This window comes from Rhinolophus ferrumequinum, chromosome 4, assembly GCF_004115265.2.
Source record: "Rhinolophus ferrumequinum isolate MPI-CBG mRhiFer1 chromosome 4, mRhiFer1_v1.p, whole genome shotgun sequence".
NCBI classification, from domain to species: Eukaryota; Metazoa; Chordata; class Mammalia; order Chiroptera; family Rhinolophidae; genus Rhinolophus; species Rhinolophus ferrumequinum.
The window spans coordinates 79710596-79738315 of record NC_046287.1 but is presented as its reverse complement, the minus strand read 5'-3'; positions in this window follow the sequence as shown (position 1 = coordinate 79738315).

The window sequence follows — 27720 nt, the reverse complement described above, 5'->3', positions numbered from 1 at the left end:
GCAACAAGGAAGATAAATGGGGTATATCTGGGCTCCTCAGGAAGCTTCAGAAGGTGCCAATTGAGAGCTTTCCTGCCTGTCCCTTCAACCTACTGGCTTTTCTTTTCTTCTCTTTGTGTTTCCTAGCACTCTTCAACAATTAAAGTACCCGGTGAATAAGCAGGTTGTGGTTTGATTTACTGAGGTGAGAAATATTGTCTCATTACCCTTTAAAGGCACATACTGTGTTGGAGCCTAGTGAAAATGAGACAAGAATAACATGAAGCCTAAAAGATTTTGACAAGCCCTTAATGTTAAAGTGACATAATCTCTTGCAACTAGTAGTAAAATTAAGTCCTAAAGAGCTAGTGCACAGTATAATGAATATAGGACACAATATTGCACTATAATCATCGAAGTTACTAAGAGACTAGATCTTCATTATTCCAACCACAAAAAGGAAAGATAATTATGTGATTGATGTGTTAGAGATACTATCACTACAATGACAATTATATTATGATATATAAGTGTACCAAATCTGTACACGTTCAAGTTACGCAATGTTATATGTAAAATATATCTCAATTAAAAAGTGAAAAATGGTATAATTGCAGCTTAATTATAATGTGCTATGTGTGTATCTTACATAATTGTCATTCTTTTGACGGACAGGGTAGAAAATTTTTATTAAAAAATTTTTATTCACTGGGAAGCTTTTCAAATCTTGATTTACTATAATAACAATGATAATAATGTCTGTTAGCAAAGCCTGATATAAATATATAATATAATAAATAAGTTATTACACAATTATCATATAATGGTTGGTACCATAGAAAAACCACAAATAAAGCCCCCAATCCTTCCCCAAACAACTTACAATTCAGATAGGAAAGTTAATATTAATATATGTTATATATCTCAAATGTCTAATGACAACATAACATAGCAAACAGGGCCAGTTTCATGGATATGTCACCTGTGCAGTCTCACAGGGCCATGAACTGAGAACGGCTGCGTGCTTGTTTTATTACACTGCTCTTCTTGCTGTCTTGAAATTCTAGGAATTTTTTAACTAAGTCCCCCCACCCTCGCCCATATTTATTTTGCACTGGGCCCTGCAATTATGTAGCCCGTGCTGATAGTAAAGCACAATGGATAATTGATCAAGTGTTGATTGACTAAGGATAGAAAGAGAGCTAAGGGCTGGAGTTACAGTGAATGACTTCTCATAGAATTCGGAGTTTAAGCTGAGCTTTGAATAATGTGGATGATATAATGTAGATAGGTTGATGAAAACGAGATGAGTATTTCTTTTTCTTTCTTTTTTTTAAATTTATATAATATCCTGAAACTAACCTTTTTTTTTTTTTTAATTAAAGTGTATTGGGTTGACAATTGTTAGTAAAATTACATAGGTTTCAAGTGTAAGGGGGAGGGGGTGGTAGGTGAGGGTAAATGGGATCAAATATATGGTGACTCTGGTTGGGGAACACACAATGTGATATAGAGATGATGTATTACAGGTGAGAAGAGTATTTCAGGTGGGAAGAATCGTGTAAGCAAGTTCAGAGACAGAGATGAGAAAAATTATGTTGGGAATCGGATTGCCTGGATTAAAGGTTTTGTACAGCAATTGAGAGCGATGAGGCTCAACCAAGGTTTAGAGACCTTGAACTACTAGGATGAGAAATACGTGTGTTACACTACAGAATTCTGGCAGCACATGCATATTGCTTCAGACAGATTAACACAGTAGCAGAATTAAAGCCTGAGCTTTAATAATGGTCAAGGAAATAGAAAGAAGTGGCAGACACTAAAGATGTATGTGAGACAGATATATCACATGTGACACCACCTGGATCACTGGGGCAATGATCAAACTTCTGACATAAGTCACAGCGGGAGGATAGAGAGTGGCAGATTTAAGGACTGGTGTCATTATATATAATTTGAGGGTGGAGTGGATTATTTAGCCAACACCTGAAAGTGATCATGTGGCTTCTAGAACTATAACTATTAATTGACTTGGACACTGTACAAGACATTTATGGATCACAGTCTATTGGACAAGTGCTTTAAATACAAAAGCATCTCTGTTGGGTGAAATGGAACCACAGAAAGTTAGAGACTAGCTTCCTGATGTCATAACAAAATATCATAATATTTGAATATTTTAAAAAGAGTTTTGGAGAAAAATCATTTGCGTATGCATATACATCAGACATGCACACTGATAAAAAAGAAAACACCGTCTAAATTCCTATTTTAATGTGACGGCAAGTTGATTCCCTGCCCTTCTCAGTTCTGAGGAGTCTTGATTTCAGTCACCTCTTTCTGTGCATACATATGCCAAAATGTAATGTTTATTGTACAACAAAAGTAAACCACCAGCGCAAAGCAAATGTGAGGCAAAGCTCAATTATTTATTTTTTTTCTTCCCCCTCGAAAAGAAAGGATTTCAGGCTAGGTAAATTTATGCCTCAGTGGCTTTCTTCCGTTTTCTCCTGATAATGTCTGATTGACACCGCTACATTACTTTTAAAGAAACCAAAATGAATCCTGCAGCCTCACACAGTTGGGCCTTAAACTGTCAGTGCTTTGTGACAACTGAGGCCTGACTGATGCCACCAGCCTCTGAATGAGATGTGATCTATCACTTAGAAAATCCATAGCGCAGTGTATTAACTTGCATAATTAGACATGGTGAAGTAAAAGTAGAAGTAAAGATAGTTCTAAATGTGTTTTCTTGCTCTCTCCTTTGGTATGTTTACATACTTAAAGAGACTATCCTAAGGAAAATTGGTTACCCCTGCTTTTTCTCTACATTGCTTGAGACCAAATATTGTGATTTTATATTGATTAGTCAAGCAACTCTCAATTATTCCAGTTGGGATTTATCCAACACCCTTGATGCTTCTTCATTGGTTTTACTCACTGTGCTCACTTGACTGACTTTCGAAGGACAGATAGACATGGAGAGAGAAGGAATGCTTAAATCAGTCAACTTTGCCATGTTTAAAAAATATCCACTACTTCTCTGTTCAAAGGCATGCATAAGCAAAGAAAACTGAAACGATTAGCTAACATGAAGCCCTAAATCTATGTAGATTCAAATTACCTATTCTCTCTCTTCTTAATGACCGTGGAGAGCTGGGTCATATCAATACATATATTGCATAGTTTTCTTCCAATGCTGTTATATTATAAATTAATAGGGTACGATGTGAATTTAAGAATTTGGTAACACATAAGAGGAAGCCAAAATTTCAAAACTCTTCAAAGATAGAAAAGATGAAATTTAAAGACAGGTCCTATATGTAATGCATATAAATATAAATTTGGAGTAATTTCAGACGGTGCATACTTGAGCCAACTTTGATTGAAGAAAAATGTCACATTTAGTTGTTAGAGGGATGCATAGCAAGAGTAAAATGAGAAAAGCTCATACAAGCAAGGAGATAGTATCAAGCGAAAAGGAGAAATGTGTACATTGGGACTCACAAATCTTGCCTAAAATTAAGGACTTTGTGACTTGTTAGAAAGAATTGGTTTTTAGTGCTGGGTCCTTGAAATCCAGCCAAAGTGGTGATATCTAATCTGTACATCTCTGGGGAGGCATGTGAAATAGCAAAGACCAAAGGCAGTGACAACGGATATTGTCTCCTAAGACATGGCAAATAGTAGCTTACCACAGTGATGATAATCAAAATGATGAACAGCTTTCAGTTTCAGGTGTAGATACCTAGACCCAGGTGAGGAATGAAAAGAAAGAGTAGTAGACTTTGCTGTTTTTATCTCTAGTTACTAGGAAGAACAACTGAAGTAAATATATTGCAGACAATGAAGAAAACCAGACTCAACTAAGTAGGAGTGAGGAGCTGAGATCAGAAAGCATTCTGAGAAACAGGCGATGGTTGAATGTGACAAATGCTGTGGAGAGGTTGAGGGAAGATGAGGTTTGAAAATTGGACTGGCCCTTGGGCTTAGTTGTAATGAGGTCGTCAGAGACTCACTGAAGGTCAGTTTCTCCCCAGTGACAAGGACACAAGCTGGACTAGATGAAGTTGAAAAAGGAATCTTGTGAGAAGAATTGGAGACAGTACGAGAAAACATAGTTTAGGAACCAGTGTGTGACAAGCAATTAAGATCAAGGATCTACTTGGTCAGATAATTTTATGGTGCTTGTGAAAATTTAACAAAGCTTTTAGGTTATTCTAAAAAAAAAAAAAAAAAAAAAAGTCACTAGACTTGAAATAACTTCGTTTCTGTTCAAGATATACCTGCTCTCCATGTATATGGTTCCCACTGCATTTCTTTCATTTTTTTAAATGTCTGTTTTTCATTAGGCTAAGAATGCATAAAGACTACCTCTAGGAAATCTCACATACATAGAGGCAGAAATAAATTAAAGAGAGAATAAGAAAGCAAAGAAAGTGAGAGAGCGTGAAAGAGAAAAAGAGAGGGCGACTAATGAGCACACAACTGTGTGATGCACACACAGAGATGCAAATGATCACACACACACACAGACACACACAGGTGCACATGACCTCAACCAGCCACACACTCACAGCGGTAGGAAGAAAAGCAGAGAATCATAGGGCCAACAGGTTTGCTTTTCTATAAACCATGGTTATATTTGTGATTATTTCCTAATTAAAAATCCTTACTTTTGGGCATGGGAATTTTCTGGTTAGTCAAAAGAAACATGGTTAATATTGTTCATTGTATAATTTGTACTATATATTGAAAGCAGACATGTATAGTTACATTAAAATTTCAGCTTGACAGAGTTAATCATTTTAAAAAGACTGCATTAAAAAAAAAAAAAGTATCAGCAAGTGTTAAGTCCAAAATCCTATAACATCTAAATCATTCCTCTGTGAAAACACTGTTACCATGTTTCCCGGAAAATAAGACCTAGCTGGACAGTCAGCTCTAATGCGTCTGTTGGAGCAAAAATTAATATAAGACTGGGTATTATATTATACGAGACCTGATCTTATAATAATAAGATCAGGTCTTATATTAATTTTTGCTCCAACAGACGCATTAGACCTGATTATCCGGCTAGGTCTTATTTTTGGGGAAACACGGTATACGTAAACTTGTTTTCCAACTGGGGTAAGACACCATTGTGGAACGTCCATACTGTGTGAAGGCAGTTGTATCAGGAGGCTGTTATGGTCGTGCTAGGACCAGGCATTGATATGTGTGAAATTATCAGCAACTGAACATTGGGAGAACGCATTTTTACATCAAAGGTGCCCTTTACTCCTCAACCAAAAAACCAAACTGCTGATGCAAATGAGCCGACCACTTAAAATTAAGGGATTCTTCATCTGAAAATTCATGTGCTGCCTTTAACTACCTGTTTCTAGGGATTTGCCCTTTGTTAGTAGAAATTGCTTTGAATATCCTAGGGAAATTTTAGTGTTAAAGGTTTACATTAAACAAAAAGCAACTCTAGGATATCTATGTTATTGGGAAACTATGTTTAATGCAAATCTACAACAAGGATACACGCATGGCACTGTGGGTCAGTCCTCAATACTTTTTGGGGCTTTCTCTGTTGGATATGCAATCTCAGCTAAATGTTTTGAAGAGGAGGAATCAAATAAATTGCCCTATTTTGGGTCTTTCTCATCTGTATACAGTTGTGCAGCTCTACTAGACCTGAAAATTGCCCAGAGACAAACTTAAAAAAAAATAGAGTGCTTTTGAGGCAGAAAATTGCTTTTCTGCAGTATGGTCTAAAGGACAGGCAGTGACAGGAGGACAAGAAGTTGTCACCATGCAGTGATATTGTAAAGCATATCCTCCATAACAAAGAGGATAATTTGTTTTTATTTTCTTCCTTATTAGACCACAAAAGGATTCAGTGCAGTAACACTATGGCTTTGACTTAAACTCTTGAAAGCAGATGCACAATTAGATTTTTGAAAGTCCATCTTTAACCCACGCGGGGTGCTTAGTTTCTATGGAAAACAAATACCTTAATAGATTAGATCATTCAGCATTTCCCAATTTCTTCCAGCCCTACATCTTTGGGTTTTGGGATAAAATGTAAACTAATTTTAGATCATCTTGGTTTTTGTAACTATAAGTCAGTTCTTTAGTAACATTTCAACAAGGCTTTTGTAGTTTAATGTTTTTTTTAAAAAGTATTTTATTTATTTGGATTGGACCCTTGATATTTTTGGAAGATTTTTGATGTGGTGCAATTTCCATTTTTATGGTGGTGTAAAGGAAAATGGGAGAAAATATGTCTTTTGTGTGTTAAGGGATTTGAAACTCCTTTGGGCCTGTTATCATGTTAATGAGACAGTTGAGAGATATCAGGATTTTGTGTATTAATCTTAGCAGGCATTTACACACTAGAACTGCTCATTTAGAGTTTTAATGGCATTAGCTGTGAATTTGCACAAAATTAACAGAAAAAAGCTTCACATTATGGATCCATAATACCAAATGTTTATTAAAACCTATTTAAAATATAATACATACACAGTGAAACTTATCTAAGAATAAAAATTTTCAGCTTTTTAAAAACATATTTTACAGTTTTGAAATATTTTGTTCAATTTCTCACACAAAGGATTTTCTAAATAGTTTTATACCCGATCAAGTCATCCATTCCAATTTTAATATTCTTTGATTTCAGTATTATTTATTTATTTATTTATTTATTTATTTATTTATTTATTTATTTATTTGAATTTAACAGAAAGGTCTCCTTCCTTTTAAGACGTTTCTCCTGCCCCTCACGGATCCACAGATGTGCACAGTTCAGTCACACCAGTAGATTACTTAGTGTAAATGAAGCACAGCTGGACATTCTTTACTTTTCCACTTTTACTAAATTATTGAACTATAAATTCATAGAGTGGAAGGGAGCTGAGAAATCATACAGGCCTGCACTCACATTCCCAGTGAAGAATCACTGCCTTATAAGTAAAGAGACTATCCAAAGTTAACTTTTATTTTCTTACGCTAAATTATATTAGAAGTGCCAAATACCAGTGGTCTCATTTTCTTCTTTTTCTTCCTTCTAAAATATCTATCATTTTTGCAGCACACATCTTTTCTGATAAAAGTCTTCGTTCTTTCATTCAACAGATATTTCTTGAATACCTACCAGAGATAATATCAGTAGCTAGGCAATACAGATACCCTATAGACCCAGTCCCCGCTCTCGTAGTGTGTACAGTTTAGAAGAGAATGAAATCAGAGTTAATGGTTTTTAGCCTGGTTCACCATATTCCTCACTACAGCAAGACTGCTGCTGAGATGATTCATCGTACTTCTGTTTGCCAGTCACTCTCCTTGGGGACACTGCTAGCAAACTATTAGAGTAATCGTTTTTGACCCCTTCTTTGTCCAGATTTTATTCCTACCAGTCTAAGACATATATCCTCGGATGGGTATACCATTTTTTATGTCTCTTTTTTTTTTTTTAATTCAACTTTCCCTGGACTATACCTAGCCACTTTACTGGGAATCTAGACGTACTGAGCCTCACCAGTGCCCATTTCCTAGCCCATATCAGCAGGCCCTAGATACATATTTGGTGAATAACTAGTGGTCATATTTCTGTTTGGACTCCTGAATGAGGGTGCCTTAGAAAGAACTGCTTACCAGCGGGGCATTTACTATAATTCTACATGAGGAGTCTATTGTTTACAATGAATCCACATTTTGGATAATTGCAGTTTTTCCTATAGGATTGAGTGTTTACACTACTTCCCCTGAAATGTTAGCGAGTGTCACCTAAGTAGATTTTGCTTTCAGTTTCACATGAAACCAAAATTAGGGGATCCTCTAAAAGCTACTCTGGAATTACTGGAAAGTGACATACAGCAGGTGGGCCCCGTCTTCATCAGACACAAGTGTGCTGAGCTATAACTGTCCCAAAGCTGCCGCAGTCTCTCGCTGACGCGTTGCACTGCCTCCAGCCTACTGACCTTTCCCTTGCCTGCCCATTGTACTTCTTACCCTCTGACTCCTTTGGTGCAAAATGCTCCATTATTTTCAATTTGTGCTATGCCCATCTCCTGCCTCGGTCTATTAATCCATGCCAACCACAGAGACAAATGGAAGCAGATGATTGCACACTCAGCATCAACATCGTTGAATTTCTATCACAGATTCTCAGGACTTTGCCAAAAGTGTACTCAGAAGAGTCAAATAGTATAAACGGCTCTCAGTTCACAGATGGGCCATCTCACACCAGTGTTTCTGACAAACATTCATGTAATAATCAGAAAAATCACTGTCTCTCAGTGGTAAATGAACCCGTAACTTGTATGGAATATTTTAGAACGTTCATTCAAGAGTAAGTTATCTTTTTTAGAGGACGTACTATACGGGGTAAACTTCTAGAAATCATTAATTTTTTGACTCTGTATTTAGCCATAATTATAAATCTACCTACAGAAAATATATTTTTAAACTGATTGAGGTTTATCCTCAAATTTTAGTCACATAAAAGGAAAGTAAAAGTGATGTTTTATTTAAAATCTCACCATCTTGCTCTTTTAATAACCTGTAGTGTGATTTTGCATAAAGAATAGTCATTAAGATAATAGTCACCTTTGCATCCTGAACCAATAGCCAAATAGTCAACTTAATAAAAAACAACTTAGAGAAAAATCTGTGCCCCTTCATCTAGACGGTGGTTTCAAGTTGTTCTTCGAAAACTCCCAGAAACACCTCAGGAGAAGCAGGGTCTGAGGCTCACAGGTCCGCACCAATGCCTCACGCTAAAGTCGGCTGTTTTTTGCTTCTTTTTTTTTTTTTTAAATCTGTTTTATGTGATTGGTGTCCTCATAATATTATGTTTGAGGAAAGAGTTGCTCAAATTAGTGTTTGAAATTTAGTTTAAACTTGTAGGACCCAAGATGACTTTGTCAAAAGACACAATCTCATAGTAGCTTCAAAATCATCAGCAAAATTAAACAAACCTATTTAAACAGAAAGGAAATACAAATTAATCTTTGCTGTTAGAGATATAATACCAAGACAAGTAGTAAGCCTTTTAAATTTCATGTTTTAATATATAGTAATGTGTACAATGCATAGCAATTCTCTTTAAGCAAACTATTCATTTGAACAGATTGATTATCAAATAATTCTGAACGAATGAACTTAGTCATAGATTTAAAATCTTATGTAATTTACTTACAGATAGATAAAAAAGCCATAAAATATGAATATGATCATCTCTTTTATTAATGCACTTAATACATTTATATATAATGTATAATATAAGTAGTATGTATATACTGTATTCATATATTTCTTTAAAATGGTGCCTCAAATTACATTTCTTTAAAAATCAATATTTTTTTCTAGAAAATGTCTCTTTATGTGTCTTAAATTTTATGCCATTTTGACAATTTTATATTTAAAACCCAGTTCTTTGTAGTCACGTGCTGTCTCCACATCTGTTTCTTTACTAGATCACTATAGTATTGTCAGATTAATTTGACATATGTTAATGTATATTAATTTTTGGAATGTTTAAAAAATTTGGAGCAACTTTGCTTTGCACCTTTTCTGCCCGAACCAATAGCCAAATATTCATGTCATATGTTTCAAAATTATCATCCTGTGATCTCCATGATAATTATCTGAGGTATTTACTTGAGTGAATCTAGAAATGTGGGCAAGTCCTTAATTAGATCAGCCACAGATGTTACTCCAATAGGAATTATACAAATTTCCCTACGTAAACTTGGTATCCAAAAAGATTTGAGTAGAGGAAGTAAAAACGATATTTCTCACAAGTCATTGACTGAATTTAGGTTGGAAAACAAGGGTTAGGGTGCCAAGTAGAATTTTACATCTACTCTCTTTGGAGGCAGATCATTTTTCTTGGACTCCACTATTTGTGTCTGGTTTGGAGGATTTTCCACAACCTGTATAAATGCCAAATACTATGTTAATAGATATGCTATTTTTTATGTTTAATATTTTAAAATGTATTAAAATTCATTCCTTAAATATTTTTAATCCATTGGAAAGAGATTTTTGTGAGAAGTACTCTATAAGGTCTATTCTGCAATTAAATTTTTAGCCTTACTATTTTTTTCTCAGGCCCCCAGCTCTTCTTTTGTCCTATCCCTACATGGCAGATGACTTGGTCTCCTACCTGATATGTTAAGACTAGTCAGAGTGAAGCCCTTTAACTTTCTTCTCAATTAATTTATGTGCCTTTTCAAAATGATATGTAGATTCATCCCCTTTTTTCTTTTATTTTCTGTCCTCTTATTTTCTTTTATCTAGTCTCCCTACTCTTGCTCTCTCTCTGTTATGGTAAAATTATTCCTGTCTGTCCCATCTTCTGTGTGATCTTGAATATGCTCTTTCTTGCTTACTTTGGGATCTTATTCTATCAGTTATTTGCCTCTGTTATTCACCATTTCCCTCCAATGACACAAAACCCCTACATTATTAAAAGCAATTCAGATCATTAGGTTCAACAGGAAATCATTCAAAGTTAACTGTTTTATAATAGCAAATGCTGTTTCTTCATGTATATTTGGAGTTTTCTGAACATTGACATTGTCTCCTTATAGTTTATGAAAACTAGATCCCTTCCAATCTTAGGAAAATAATAGTATTCCACATTTGCACACTTCTTGATAATTTTGATGTAGATGATTTAATATTGTCTGCCCTAAAATAAACCCTTCATCACAAAATCATGAAACTAAGTAAAGGAATCTATTATTATTATTTTCTAATCAGTCTAAATAGTTTCAAGGACTAAAAGAATTCAAACAAAATTTTTGGTAAAAAAATAAAAAGGACCTGTCTCTTACGAATGGCAACGTGGCTAGTCAGCATTTTCATTGAAAGCTTTCTGTCAGAACTTTATTCTATGCAAGGTCTGAAATTTTAAATCAGACTGTGTTCCCTCATACCTAACAAAGTACCTACATATATGCTCTACTGTCCCTCAAAGTTTAATGAAAACAAAACAAAGCAAAAGCAATGTGCTTCCTCCTAGAGTATCCACTTACTGATTGCAGTTCTCTCTAGCCTTCAAGCCTTTTACACCTGCACTATCCAATATGGTAACTACTTGTGACCATGGAGCTATTGAAACTTAAGTTTTAATTAAAATTAAATATAATTTAAAATTCACTTCCTCAAATGTCCTAGCCACATTTAGGTACTCGATAGCCATATGAGGCCCATGGCTACCATACACGAAAGTAGAGATTTATGGAACATTTAGATCATTAAACAAAATTGTACTAAACAGTTTTGCTTTAAACCTGTCAGAACCTCAATTTCCTCTTCTATGTGACGTGATGATAAATACTGGCTCTGAAAGTTGCTAGAGAGGTTATATGGAAACATATGCACGAGAACACATTATCAACTACTACTATATATGCAGGAAAGTTTTTATTCTTTCCTCAGCACTTTCTTAGAGTAGAGCTTTCCCCATGATTATGGCTATTCTTTCAGTTGAGAAGCAGTCCATGGAATAAATGCATAAGATCATACAACAAAATAGTTTACCTTCTGAATTTTACAATATTTTTATAGATGCTTTTGTGACAATCTGAATGATCTTTACCATTTTTACTTGCTTGTCTCCTCTACCTCAAGGTGGTAGTGGTTACCATATTTTTTTCTCTTCATAAAAGGTACCAGTAGCTGAAAGTTCTAGAATAAACCACAGGAATGGATCATGATATTTCTGGATCATGATTTTGCTGAAGTATCTATTATGATATTTTGATATTGCTTTTCATGAAAACAAAAATTAAGTACCATACGTTATACAGCTAATAAGGTTTGAATCTGCAAGTGTTGCATCAATTAGTGCTAAACATTTACTCTATAAGGCTAACATCAATTTTTGCTTCCATTCTCACTTTTAGGAACAATGAAAAGGGGGAGGGGTGGTCAGTATGTATACTTCTTCCTCACCAACACAGAGAAGTCTAATATAAAGACCCAAAGCCCAACCAAAAACAGCACAACAAGAAACAAAACAAATTAACAAGAAGCATAACAGCCATTTATTTACCTTTTAATCGAGTCAGTGATTTGAAACTAGTAGGAAATATTTACGACTAAGTAAATGGATTCTAGACTACTAAGGCTTGACTTGAAAATTCTGTTTTTACCACCATTGATTGGAATTTTTACAAGAGTAAATATGAAAGAAAGAGGAAGGAAGGAAGGAAGGAAGGAAGGGAGGAAGGGAGGAAGGGAGGAAGGGAGGAAGGGAGGAAGGGAGGAAGGAAGGAAGGGAGGAAGATGAGCAGGAAAGTAGCCCTAGTCATTTCCAGAAGCCTAAATGCTTGAAAAAGTTTCCAGCCAATTCTTGTCATGCAGGAATCAGTCAAAATTGTCAGAAGGATGAACTAGGTGATTCTTAAATCTCTTCATCTCTCATTTCTACAGCTCTCTGAGTTAAGCTCTCAGGATCAAGTACTCCCAAGGAAAGCCAGAAAATTCATACAGTCCTTGCCATTAAGGAGACCAGGAACCCTCACAGTTGAACACAGCCTAAAATTTGCCTTACTGGTGCTAGATATCCTGTCTTTGGAAGCAGCTTCGCCAAGTAGAAAACAAACATTGATTAAAGAACCTATTAGAATGTTTTGCCTTGATAATTGCAGAGGCTGTGGGAAAGAATACACGTTCTCCAAATCGAACTTTGCTAAATGAAGGTCAGTAGTTTTAAGCTTTTTATAGGAGACGCTCAACCCTGCAGTAAGTGAATATTTTAACAACAGGAACACCAAAAATTCAATGAAATTTTCATAATTGCAATCCGGATAGTCAATAAACACTGTAACCTGAAGTAGCTCACTTTGAAGAAAACTTGACTGCCTAGCTAAAAACATTGTACCACATAATATTAATAAACCTAACTACTGAACTCTGAATATAATAGGACAATTACCTCCAGGAAGCATTAGTATTCATTATACCCAAAACATTAGTTTGTATAGACAGCTGCAGACACAATGCATGTAGTACAATTATAGTGCATCAGAGAATTTCCACTGAATGTTATTTGAAATTTTCTGCACATCTTTTTTTTCTCTTTTAGATACTGTCTTTTAATGATTTCCCAGCTAAATAAAAACAAAACAAAACAAAACAAAAAAAATATATATATATATACCGGGAGTTCCAAAAAAAAATGTACACATATGACTTGTATTCGTCTTTTGTTGTTGGTGTACATTGAGTATTGCAATTTTAGTACAGATTTTTTCCTTTCTTAAAATATGTATACATTTTTTGGCACCCTCTGTGTGAGTGAGTGTGTGTGTGTGTGTGTGTGTGTGTGTACAGATAAAATATAGATGAGAAAATATAATTATTCAACTGTTAATGAAATATAGTAATCTAGAGGATATGAGTTTATGCATATATTTTTTTCTTTTATAACCCAAATAGGAAATATTTCAGAGAAGTAATATTGCATTATAAAATAAATGTTAGTCATTGGGAGAGCCTATACTTGGCACTAAAATTTAAAGTATCTTCTTCAATTCTTCGGCTTTGATTGGATTATTAGTTGCTTTTCTTTACTTAGTTACTTGTATTAATTTTAAAACATCATAAAAGGACTAAGAAAACGGGGAAACATTATAACCAATCTTCTAGAACAGAATGTAGCTGTAGAAGTAAACATTTTGAATGATGTTCAAAAATCTAATAAACGTCAAACATTCATATTGCTTTTTAGAAACCAAATCCATGCTAGTTTAGAAGGCAACATGCAGAACTGATGACTCTCAAAAATTCTAAATAACTGATGAAACCACAAAGTAACCCCAGATAAGTAAAGGACTTTTTAAAAGGGAAATGAAATATAGCAGAGCAGATTGAATGAAGATTGTAACCTAAGACAATTAATTTATCAGAAAAATCAAAGTTATACAGATTCCCTGCTCTGACCTCCTTAATGCTTAGTGATGAGGTGTTGTGATAGAGACCAGAATCTATTGAAGTATCTTGTGTTTTACCACCTCTATGGTTCCAGGATCTTGAATTTTTGAAGTTCATAATAGGGCCCTTTCATCAGGCCAACAGCACTGAGCAGAAAATAAGTAACATTGAGAAATAAGACAAAATCAAATTTATTGCCACGCTTATTGGGAGGATGGCTATTAGCGTTTTTATTTTTTAAATGAAGGAAAAAGAAAAATGAGACAGAGCACATTTCTGTTAGACATATTTAACTGTGTTTTAATCAATTCAGCAGTTATTTTTATTGACTTCTTGTTTGTCTGTCATTGTACTTTTAACTACTTCTTATACAGAAGAAGGAAAAGCACATCATAAACTGGATTTAAAAAATAAAACTCAAAACAATATGTTATCCATCATCTTCATTTCCATAGTCAGCTTAAGCAAATTGATTGGCATTTGTTTTTCATTCTGATTATAAAACCAATAATGTCAATTATAAATGATTTGGAAAATACAGAACAGCAAAATTAAAAATTTGAAATAACTCCAAATCTACCACCAGAGATAATTGTAAACAATTTTTATCTCTGAGCTATATTAACTTTTAAGATAGCATCTGCTATGTGTTTAATTACAGCCTTAAAGGTATACAAGTACAAACAAATTTTAAACTCTTGTATTTTCAAGTTTCTGTCTGTTTGAGGAGGCAAGGTTTGCACATAAGAAAGAAGTAGAAGACATCACTACATAGATGTAACCAGATGCTTCATCTTTTGATAAAAACACTAAGGATAGTGGGAATTTAAAAGAGAAGAGAAGACCTACATGAACTAGTCAGGAGGCTTCATGAAGAAAGTGGGCTTGAAGCATGAGTTCAAGGAAGCCTTTTCCTATTGAAAGCGAATCTAGAGAGGTAGAATTAATAAAGTAAGTACAGTAGGAAATATCCAAACTGACTAAAACAGGTTTTATGTCAGCAAAAATGTGAAAATCCAGTTGCATAGTTAGAATGGGAACACATTGAGACTCTGGAATATACTGGGGGTGCCAAAAAAAATGTATACACATGACTTGTATTCATATTTTGTTATTGGTATTAATTATTACAATTGTAATAGTTCTTTCCTTTCTTAAAATGTGTATACATTTTTTGGCACCTTCTGTATACATTGAAATGTACTTTCAGTCATTAAGAATTCTTAGACCAAAAAAAAAAAATGTATAAATCAAAAAAAAAAAAAAAAACAATGGTAATTTCCCAGTCAAATACAATATCCTCGGGCTTAGTAACTAAGAAAACTTGTTTAAATGATCTATTACAAAGTATAGCATCTATTTTCCATGGGCAGCATTGTTCAAAATGTCCCTGTGGGTGAATGCTGCCTATTTTTCCTACTGCATATTAACATTTGTCTTTTTGGGGAAAAACCCCCTCAAAAGACAGCAATATGAATGTCATGTTATAATTCATTTCTTTACATAAAAAGTGAGTAGTTTTATATTAAATGAAAATATGCAGAATTAGCTATTCCAACAAGATTATATCTAAAGTGATATTCAATGGATAGAGTAGTGATAAATCATAATAAACAAGAACTTCTTTTCTGTATTGTGTTAAAGCTGTCAAGTTTCGGAGTGGTCAGTTCATTAAATGTCCAAGAACATACGAGTAAGGTGGCTAGACATGTGGTATAAAGGAACAAAATATAAAGGTGATATCTCCTTCTTTTCTTTTTTCATATATACATATATAAAATCTGGAGACAGAGCCAAACAAACCCAATTAATTCAGCACTGCTTGGCACAATTGGCACCCCCTGCTGAGAAGAGGCCCAGATCTGAGCTAAGCAAAAGGTTTGAATTGCTTCTTCATAGTTAGAAAAATGTGCCTCCCTAGATAAGCGTTGCCGACGTTATCTACATTGCATTCTAGGGGAGCTAACTTTACAAGTTACTGGTATCATACTCATCGAGTCAGTAAAGACCCATGTGCAGCCTTGTCCCTAAATTTAAGAAGAATCTGACCAACACGGATTTGAGATTTGTGTATATGTTTGCACAGATAGGTCCACATGTGTGTTTATATGTGGGTTTTATTTGCTAAGTTGCTGAGCCTGGTCAAAACATTCCATGACTCTTCAGGGTTGTTGTTTTGTTGTTGTTGTTTTTTTGTTTTGTTTTTTGTTTTTTTTGTTGTTGTTGTTGTGTGTGTGTGTGTGTGTGTGTGTGTGTGTAAGACAGAGAGAGAGAGAGAGAGAGAGAAAGAATGTGCTCACTCTTAAGGCTTGTAGACAAGGGCATGTTTTCTACTATTCATCTGTATTAAAATCTATTAAACTTTCCTTCATGTCTCTTAGGGCCTTTTTTTTTGTAACCCTTGGCAATTTGGCAACAACTATTTTGGAACCAAACCTATAAGAAATTTTTAAAAAGTCATCTTTCATTTTATTCAAAGAAAAGCAAATTTGTAATGAGAAGCTAAGAAATAAGTAAATCTGGATCTTATTTGAAGACAAGGCTGATAGTTCATTTTATTCTTACTATCATATTGAGATAATAATTTGTTGAAATTTATTATAAAAACTGGATTTCATTAGTAATCATGAATCTAATCATTTGCTCCTTGGTGAGGAAACCCACAAACTTTGCAAGCTCTTCATCTTTTTGTTATGGAGCAATATTGTATTAGCAGGGGTATTTGTAAGTAATTTAAGACAATTTTTAGGGTAAAGAAATTCTAGTGTAAATCAGTTTTAGAAAAAAAAAAGAAAAGTTTTTCTTCAAATAAATTCTGCTAAATGCTTCCTGCTTTCAGTCTTAAGACTTATTGTGTATCTGAGAAGGGTGAGAATTTTACCTGAAGTTATTTTCAGTACTATAAAATGGAGCATTCCATTTTCCAATTCTTACAATTGAACGTCGGATTGGATACTTCCCTGCTCTTCCATAGCCCTCCAGGCAACATATGTTATTAAACCACAGACAGTCACCAGGGAGAGCTGTGAGCATGTGGGAAATTAGGGTTCCTAAGTAGAGAGAAGTTGGTAAATCTATAAAACTGTGGATAATCTCTCTCTTGGGCCATCTCTCTACTTTAAATTATCCCAGTTAACCAAAATAAACTTAAGGACTCATTCCATGGTTAATGTGCTTTGATATATTTTGCTCAATTGTGGTCAGGAGGTCTGTCTTACATTTTTATAACAAATGTTTCCTCTTGGTACGCAATGCTATTGATTTTGTGGGCAAAGGGACATGATCAATGAAGTGACAGTTGCAGCCTAAAAATGATTGGGGCAGGAAATATAGTAATGATGAGCTAACCTCAAAAGGCTTAGCTTTAAGATGCTATCTGGACCTCTTGCCTTCTGAAAATTGGGAGGGAATCCTGGGAGAGCTACTTTTTGCAAGGATTCTGTTGACACATACTTCATGTCAGCTCAGAAATACCGTAAGAACATCTTTTCCACCGTCTTTTAGCCAAGGGGCTATAAACTCTTAACGGGCATCTTTAGAAAAAGATAAAATAAACATATTTGTTATATAATAAAGAGAGGTGACATCGAGAGTTTTTAACTTCAAGTTTTGAGAAAGAATCAAGTTGCATTTCTTGCTCTTTTTTAAGTGTAAATGTGGCCATCCAAAAATTAAATTTCCTTTACTATAGAAATACCAGTTGACAAATATATTTTGTCTGAGTCTGTTCGTACAGTAAAGTTTTCACAATGCTCATCTAATTATTTACTGTTTTATGCTCATAGAATTATTAAAACTATGTTATTAATTGAGCAGCTACTACTGGCATGCTACTATTTCATAGGTACTAGCTATGTCAGGTGCTGAGGATTAAACTATAATGACTTATATGTAATCCTTTCCTTTAAGATAGTCCATAGTCTATGTATCCATACATACTACAGTGGCATGTGTTAATGAAAACAAATGTGATGTGTGCAAGAAGAGGGAAAACAACTTGATGTAGATGAAGAAGGCCATAAGGAAAGCTTCTTGAGGAAGGAATCTGAGATTAGCATGAAAATTTGAACGGAAACTTGTTAAAAAGATAGAAGGGAAAGACAATGCCTATGCAAAGTCCTAGAGAAGAGAAATCTCTTGGCAACTTGACCACAAGGAGCACAGTAATCGTAGATCATATAGGATAGCTTGAGTAAGAGAGAAACTAGAGAAACATTAGACTGAAACGGGGCCCACATAAGCTCACGGATGTTGTAAAATGCAGTGCTAAGGAACTTGTCTGTACCTGCAGGCCACCACTAAAGGATTTTAGGCAAAGAAAGACAGAGCTAGACTCGTAACCTTAGGCAAGCTGGTCTGAGTGTGCTTTTAGCCAAAGAAGCACTGACTCTCACTGTATATCTCTATCTGTTCCAGCTTGGCCCAAAGCATTCCTGGGCTAGCTCTGAGAACTGGGTACTTCTAAGGGAACTGATATATTAATAAGAATTTTCCTCCCAGTGATACTTTCACGTGTCTTTGGAAAATACGTGCAATTTGACAAATTGTATAAATGCCCCCTACACGTGCCCATTGGATTAAAAATGCTATCATGAAAGTTTACAAATTCCACACACTCATCTTATCTACTTAATTTAACAACAGTGGACATTTACAACTTATAGATGATACCCTATGACATGTAAAGATACTAACTAATATATTATCAGAGTATATTGAACACCCTAGAAAGATAGGTTTATCATAAACACGGTATCTATCTTATAGCATTAAAAGACACAGAAGGAAAAAAAATGAATCTTTTAGTCTAATATATTTATTTAAAACTATAAAACGTGACTTTGGATGTGTGTCTTCTAAATTGGTTGTTCTCATAAATAAGGTTTGGTAGTATTTAAAAAAAAAACAGACTATTGATTAGTTTAACAACAACAAAACCCACTCATGAGCTGTTTGTCTGATATCATTTCAAAACTAAGGAGTTTTTGAGTTTTATTTAGATATTTCGTTGATATGAAAACTGAACACTTGAGACTGCAGGCAGCAGAATGCCGTAGGCAGCCAAGCATATCAAAATACAGTGCATGGAGAGTCTTTTACTACTCCTGCTATTTAAAGACCTATTTTCATGAGCTTATTAGCTACTAGTGATCCCAAAGGAGACATACAATTAAAACTTAATCATACCAAAAGCTGGGATTCTTCTGATTCAGCGAACTTGTAATCTATTATATTTAGTAGTTTACTTGTAAATGTCTGAACGCTGAGAATGAGAATCGTGTAAATGGCCTCCATTCTGTAGTGGTACAACTCCTTTGAACTCACATCACAGAATTTGCCTTTTCTGTGTTCACGTCACTCTCTAATGAACCCCTCCCCTTTTTTTACACTATTCAGGGTCTCTAAATTGTGGCATCTCTCTTTTCTTTTGTGAAAGCAGAATTGCTTCCATTCCCTTTAACTATATCATATTATACCATTTCCTAGATCTTAGATATGAAATCAAATCCTTACAAAATAGATGATGCTGAAGAATTTGAGCCCACATTAGCAAGTCAAGAAAAGAGTTCAGAGATATATAAAAACCACACTCGGATGACCCTATATTTGCCCAAGAGCTCGAGGTGAACAGGAAGATTTTATTCCGCAAGAGTACCAAGATGACTACACTCTTTCATTTATAAATATTGATTCTCATGCATGTCCCTACCCTACTTCCCTGTCCTGAGCACCTTTTGTTATGGGATAGTTTGAGCTTCCTGAACGCCATGTAAAACAGAAAGAAGCAATGAGAGAAAAAGTGAGGGCTGACATTGCACCTTCTAGCAAAGAAGCCTTTTCCACTGCTTTCATTCAGGAGCTGCTCAGCTTTGCTGCTGCAGAAGGAAGCCTGGTCAGAGTGGATCAAGTAGGACAGGAAACATTGGACAACCAGGGATTCTGCTGGTTTGGGTCTCTTTATCCAGTAGAGAATTTAATCCTTTAGAAAGGACAGGAACTAGTGAATTGGCTTGCGGTCATTTGGGAACAGAATTTGATGCTCTCCTGGGTACTTCTCATTCCATACTTCTTATTTTAAGTTTCTAGTTTTAGCAAATTAATCTATTTCAAAATGAGGCTATGTGTGCGTTTTAACTTTCAAATTGTAATTTTGTGTGTGTGGTCATTTTGTTTTCCTGTTGGGAAAAAGACAGAGAACACTGGAGCAGAGGGTTCGTTCTACCAACTGAAGATTCTCTCTTATAATTTTGATTAAATTAGATGAAGAGAAAAGACCAAGTTCTGTGGCCATAAAATAACATTTGTGGGTAAAACTACATATGCCTAAAACAGTGATAGCCTAAAAGATCTCATTAGTGTTAATAATTAGTTTTGTAGCTGGGTCTACCAGACGTTCTGCCAATAAGTGATTTTATTAGGCAGAATCTGGTACCACTGAGTGTGCTAGGAATCTCTTGCTTTCCTCTCAGTTCTTCTAATTTCTACTTCTCCCTTTTGGCTTCATTTTTATTCTTGTCTTCATATTATACCAATTCCATCTTGTGATTTAATGTTTGGAAATTTTCGTCATTTAGCATTGGAAATTATTTGATCCACCTTGAGATATTTGGGACAAATTTCTACATATATATATATATTTTTAAAAGAGTGAGAGGCAACATATTTGGGATAAATTTCCACATATAAATATATAATTTTTTTAAAAGAATGAGTGTCAACAAAAGTAACCAACACTACTGGAGAGCTCTATATTTATCTCCCTATATAGGAGAGCTAGTCTTTTCTCACTGAGGCATAGATCACTTGTCCTATTATATATTCCCTAGAGTTCTCCACTATCTACTTTAGGCAAATTTGTTCTGAAAGTGACACAACTACACACCAATGTAACTTATGTGATTACAGATCAAACTTGCACAAGAGGAAAAACATCTTCATTCATTCTATGCACATAAATTGCATACCCCCTATATGTTAGACACTCTTCTTAGAAATTGGGAGATTCCTATGAACAAAACAAACAAAGAAATATACTTTTATGGGCTTACTACATTTTATAGTACAATATAAGAGTATATATATATGACTATTTTAACATGGTGAAATGTAATTCTATGGAAAATGGAAAATTAAGAATAAAGTAAAGAGGATTGGGATTGCTGAGGACTGAGTGGAAGGCAGCTCTGTGTCTCTCCTTAACCTGAAAGCAGGCCATCTCTACTCTGCAGGTACAGCTGCCTTGTAATGCTCTTAACTAGTAAGTCTTCTCTCTCCTAACATATATAAGTAGGCCACCCAAGGGATCAGTTTCACTGCTTGAAAGTGATGTATGATTCTGATTCTAGCTCTCTTTCTAGAATGATGTACATTTTTTTTTTTTTTTATAGTTTAGTTCTTTAATGCATGGTCAAGAGCAACGCTGAGAGCTGGGGAGTTTAAGGTGTGATATCATGAGCAAACAAGCCCCAAATCTTTGTTATTTACCCCACAAAGAGCAACCACATAAGAAAAGGCTTACGTAGAAAGCTTTAATTGTTGTTCCAAACAAAAACAGGGAGACGAGGTCTAGACAAATAGTTAAGACTGGTATATGCCTATTCAATGACACAGAGTGCTTATCGATGGCCAGGCGACGTTCTAAGCAGCATTTCCTACCTAACCTTATTTCTCACTCAGAATAACTTAAGATAGCTACTGCTATCATCTGCATTTTACAGGTGAAAGATATGTTGGGGAAGCATGGCTGAAGCTGCTTGTTCTTGATCGTTGATTGTACAAATCACTGTTTTGCCTTTCTCATGTTTAAAATTAGACTAATAGTACTTTCCTCATCTATTTAATGAGGGTCAAATTATCTATCTCCTATTCAAATGGCCTAGCTTATTGCCTGAACCATGGTTGTTGTCTACAAAACTTCACTCCCTTTACCTCTTTCCAGAATATTCAGGTCACATGATAGAATCAGACTTGTTTTTCCCTCTGTGCTGTAGTAATACTTCCAATTTATCATTCATATAATTTACTCCAGCTTTTCCTATTCATTAAGGATCAGGAATCAATAATCCAACTGATATGTAGCTAAAGGTAATAGCAAATATTTATACAACATTTCCTAAATTCTAGGTAGTGTTCTAAAATCTTTACATCTTTCAATCTTTTTCATAGGCAATACGAACAGGGGCCTCATTATACAGACAAGCAGGGAATTATCAGAGCACTTCCCCAAGGTCTTGTGTGGTGAATGTAGAACCCAGATTCAAACGCAGACATTTGTGTCCGGAGTTCTATGTATCTAAGTATTACATGCACCTGCTTGCATATATTTATGCCTTTAAGGAGAAGAGAAGTTTATAACGTTAAGCTTCGTTATGGTGAAAACATGAAGGTCTATTCCATAGTTTTGGATATTTGGTGGTTTTTAGACTATATTCAAACAACTCTGAGGCCAGGAGCAATGTCAAGTGCTTAAAGACAAGTATTTCTTTGTCAGCTAACTCTTCCTTCAATCCAAAATGCTGAGTGTACCACATTGTAGAGTTGGTAGAACCACATGTCAACCACATGTCAAAATTTAGTATTTTTTAACCACCTGTCAAGAATTGCCTTAGAACCCCACCAGTTTAGACGGCTCATAGTTGTGTTAATATGCTGATTAACAACAATGCAGCTCTGAAGCCCACTAACCTAAGGACAAGTTATAAACCTATTTAGTTGGGGTTTTGTTTGTTTGTTTGTTTTTTCATAAATCAAAACTCAGCTGTCCAAATTGTATTAACTTTTGTAAAAAACTTGATCTCAGGTTATTATTTGTGACATACTATGAATTTGAAAATTATACTACACTGCTTCTGAAAATACAATTTAAAGCTTGGTAAACCTTTTAACTTTTAGCAATTTTAATCAGTGATACATTTCTAGCAGCACATGTTTTCCTACAAGCTGTTTACAAAGGAATTGTACTGAGATCCACTTCATTCTGATTGGTTTTTCCCTTTTAACGCTATTGACACAGAATGTGTTCTCTGCTAGTGGAGAAAACTCTAACAGAAGACTTTTACAGATATAAAAGATGACCTTTTATCTCCTTCTTGCCTTCATATATTTAAAAAGTACATAAATATTGAAAATGTTTAAGTGGCTGATTAGACATTATTACTGAAACTTAGTATTGACCGCTATTCCATGCACTATATCCTACATTTAACAAAATTCTTAAATTTCAGATTTGCAGGTAATGTTACAGGGCATGGGGAGAGAGGCTGGTATTTTTCTCAGTTTGCCTCAGCTTAACTGAGAAGCAGAGCAGGAAGGTGATATACCAAGGGCTTTATAGTCACCGTAAATATTGGAACCTAGAAGTTATTTGAAAGCTTTATCTAGTCTGAAAGTATCAACATTATCTAAAACAAATCACTATGTAAAACAGTCAATATTTTCAGCTTCAGATTTTTTTTTTCCCCCTGAAATCTTTCTCAGAGACCTGGAGTGTGACACTCCAGGAAATAACAAGCGGAGATTTCTTGTAATCTCTGTGGACTTGGTTCATTCTCCCTAGCCATCAGTGCTTCTCATGACCTTGACATCTGGTCAGACTATGAATACTATGGTTTGTGCCAATGGTCATTAGAGCTTGTGTTTATTGAATGTCTAATATGTACCAGGCTCTGTGTTATTCACGTCACAAATGGTACATCAGTTAGTCCTCTCACCTACCATATGAAAGAAATAATACCAGCATTCCCATTTTACAAGCGAGGAAACAGATCTAGGGAGGTAAAGAACTTGCTTAAGGTCACAGAGTAAATATCACCCCTGAATACAGAACCTGGTCAATTCAACTCCAGAAGCCAAGTCTTCTTAACCACTAAGCTTTTTTGGTAGAAGGTCCTTAACTCCATCAATGATGCTTTGCGTGTAAGGGCTTATTTCTGTAGTGCCACTTAATGTAATAATATCTGAGAAATCTCCCAATTTTCTTTTCTTATAAAACATGAAATAAAAGCAGACATATTTTTATGCAATCAGGAAAAATAATGTTCACTAGAGTGTTGGCGTTTCCATTAAGTAATCTGATGTTAGCTAGGTAGCTATATTTATTTATTTATATTTTCTCTTCTGACATGTATACCTTCTGTTTTAATACGACGTCGGCTATTGGAGGTGAGAGCTTATCAGAGAATAACACCCTAAACTAGGCAATGAATGAATATATTTCATTATAAACCAGATTTATTGGCTGATTGGCCGTAAAGAATGGGAGGATGTACTAATTTCCTAGGGCTGCCATAACAAATTACCACAAACTCAGTAGTTTAAAACAACAGAGATGCATTCTCTCACAGTTCTGGAAGTCAGAAGTCAGAAATGAAGGTGTTGGTAAGGCCACACTCCTTCCCAAAGCTTAAGAAGAGAATCCTTTCTTTCCTCTTCCAGCTTCTCATTTCTCCAGGAGTTCCTCATCTTGTGGCTGTATCACTTCAGTTTCTGCCTCTGTTTCACAGGGTCCTCTCTTTCCTGTGTCTTCTCCTCTTCTCTGTGTATTTCATAAGGACACATCATTGGGTTTAGGAAATAGTCCAATAATCCAGGATGATCTCATTTTGAGATCCTTAAATTATTACATCTGCAAAGACACTTTTTTCCAAATAAAATCCATTCCTGGGTTCTGAGAATTAGAACTTACACGTAACTTTATGGGAAACGGGGCAGGCTATAAGTTACCCAACTACAGTGGGAAATGAAATATGAAATAGTTCTTAGATTTCTACACTGTGAACTAGAAGTTGGGCCAATAACTGAAATAAAGAATACAGAAAGGGAGAAATGTGGGGAGAAAAGGAAAGGAAGGAAGAAATGTATTTTATTGTGGACCTATTGATATTGAGATGCTAGTGTTTATGTCTGGGAGTGGATCCAGATTTTCAGTTTGAAGCTAAAGAAAGAGGTCAGAACTGCAAATATTGTTTGTGTGTGTGTGTGTGTGTGTGTGTGTTTTGTTGTTGTTGTTGTTGTTGTTTTTCAAACATCTCAGCCTACAAGGTGCAGTCATGGGAGTGTTTCAGTTTGGCTAAGGGGAGAGTGTAAATAACTACAATAGGATGAGAAGTCAGAGAGAGAGAACACCACAGGGCTTGTTTTCATTTGATAAATAGGCAGAAGAGGAATTATCGAGAGAGACTGAAAAGGAGCAGTTTGTGGCAGTCAGAAATAATGTATTGTGTTAAGTACATGGGGGATACAAGAGTGGAACCCAAGAAGTGCAACAGAGGAAAAGTTAATGTAGGAAGTCGCCAAATACAGACTTCCTGTTTCAGAAGATTACCATGTCTTGCTAATAGGGAGGATCAGAGCCCCGTTTCCTTCTGTGTTCCTTACCCAGTGCTTACTCACTGAACGTTAACTTGGGAGAAGAATGCATGGATTTCATACCTTTTATTTATCTCTAGCTCTTTGTTTGGCTCCAAACCTGTGGACAATGAGAGTCTAGTATAATTTTACTATATAGCAAACTGACCAGTATGATAAATATCTGTGGCTGTCACTGTTAGACCTGACCCATGGTCCCTGGAGTCTAGAAGGTTCTGAGTGACTGATTTTCCTCTCCCTTCGTACACATGAGGATAGTTAGTGATTCTGTCTATTAGACTAAGCAAGTAAACAAGCTTGGCCCTTTGGGCCACAAGGATGACAGTGCCAGTACGTTCAAGTTGTTTCCTGTCATTGTGTCAGCGTTTTTCCTTTTCAACTATTGTTTAGTTTAGTTTTGATGAAAACACAAACTTAGTATTTACAGTTTAGGAAAAGTACTCATCTATATAAACCTCACACTTAAAGCTAGTATTCGCAGTGTTTCTTAAACTTTTTTCATTATTATCCTCCTAAGAGCCTTTCAGACTTTTTATTTTCCTAATTACCACCCACACATTAGATTTTTTATTTTATTTTATTGGGGAATATTGGGGAACCGTGTGTTTCTCCAGGGCCCATCAGCTCCAAGTCATTGTCCTTCAATCTAGTTGTGGAGGGTGCAGCTCAGCACCAAGTCCAGTCGTCGTTTTCAGTCTTTAGTTGCAGGGGCGCAGCCCACCATCCCATGTGGGAATTGAACCAGCAACCTTGTTGTTAAGAGCTCGCGCTCTAACCAACTGAGCCATCCGGCCACCCCTCAGGCAGCTCAGCAGCAGCTCATTGTCTTCAATCTAGTTGTAGAGGGTGCAGCTCACTGATCCATGTGGGAATCAAACCGGCAACACTGTTGTTCAGAGCTCATGCTCTAACCAACTGAGCCATTCAGTCCTCCCTGGATTTTAATACCACTGTATATCAATTTGTGTACTCTGCCCTTTGGAGGAGCAAAAACCATTGTAATATAAGAGTTTTTGCAACTCCTCCTCTTGAAGCAATTTTTGCCCCCTATGGGCAATATTATCCTATTAAGAATGCATGGATTAGGGTCTTTGCAGTAAGGTTCATTTTGGCATCTGCAATGGTAAATGGCTATCTAGTACATGAAAGCAGGTACTTTAAATTGGGATCATTTTATGTCGGAAAGAACATATTTTACTTGCTTTCCTCTGCTGGAGATTTGGGCACATTATTAGTCAAGCTAATGAAAATTTAGCTTCATAAATACTTATTGCTGAAGTTAAATTGTCATCACTATTACTTATGATTTAGTTTTAATCAAATGCCACCTGTAATCAGTGTCTCCGTCAGTCCATACCTTGACTCAGTGAGTTGCTCCTGAGCGACCTGTGTAAAAGTCATCTGCTGCACTGAGTCATACAGAAAGGAAATGCAAAATATCCCCACCTATTAGTGCCAATCTTACCTCTTAAGCTGCAATAGTGGAAAATCATTTTAGACTGTATTCTCTGTGCATTAATTAAATATCTATGTACTGATTTTCCATCTCACAAGCTTGCTTCTTTAGAAGTGTTCAGTAAATGAAAATCTTTGGAGCTCCGTGTCTCCCCAACTCAGTCTACAAAGCCTATTGATCAGCAAAATCTATCAACTTTGCCTTCAGCATAAAACCAGAATCCAACCACTTCTTGCCACCCTCAGAACAGCCTGCGTGACAATTGTTTCCCCCTTGATTATTACGACGTTCTCCTAGTCGTGTCCCTCATTCCACCCTTTGCCCCTCTGCAACCTGCTCTCAACTGCCGCCAGAAGATCTATTAAAATAGAATTCATATCATGACAGGCTTCTGCTCACTACTCACTAATAAGGCCCATGTCATTCAGTGTACAAGGCAAGGCCTTACCATGGCCTCTGAAGCCCACGGGGACATGACTTCTGTTGCATTTTCAACTTCCTTTCTTTTTCTCACTCTGCTCTGGCTGCACTGACCTCTTTACTATTTCTTCGAACAATCGAAAACATTTCTACCTCAGGGCCTTTGCATTATCATTCCGTTTACCCGGAATGTGCCTTCCTCATATGTTCTCATGGTTTGTGACCTCACTTTCTTCTTATCTCAGTTCAAATATCTGCCAATTAGGGAGGTTTTCTCTGGCCACCACATTTTAAATAGCCAAAATAGAAACAAACTCCTTTTAGAGACTCCTTATCCCTTTTACTCTGTTTTATTTTTCTCAGCAGCACCCTAAATATGAATGAAAGATTAGTCTATCTCCACCATAAATTTTACCTTTGTGTTCATGGCTGTATGTCTAATGTCTGGCAAATAATAGGTGCTCAAAAATACTTGAGTGCAATCCTTCAATTAAACTGTCTCATGCATTACCTATTTACATATTTTAATATTTAAATTGGCTCATGCATTATCTACTTAA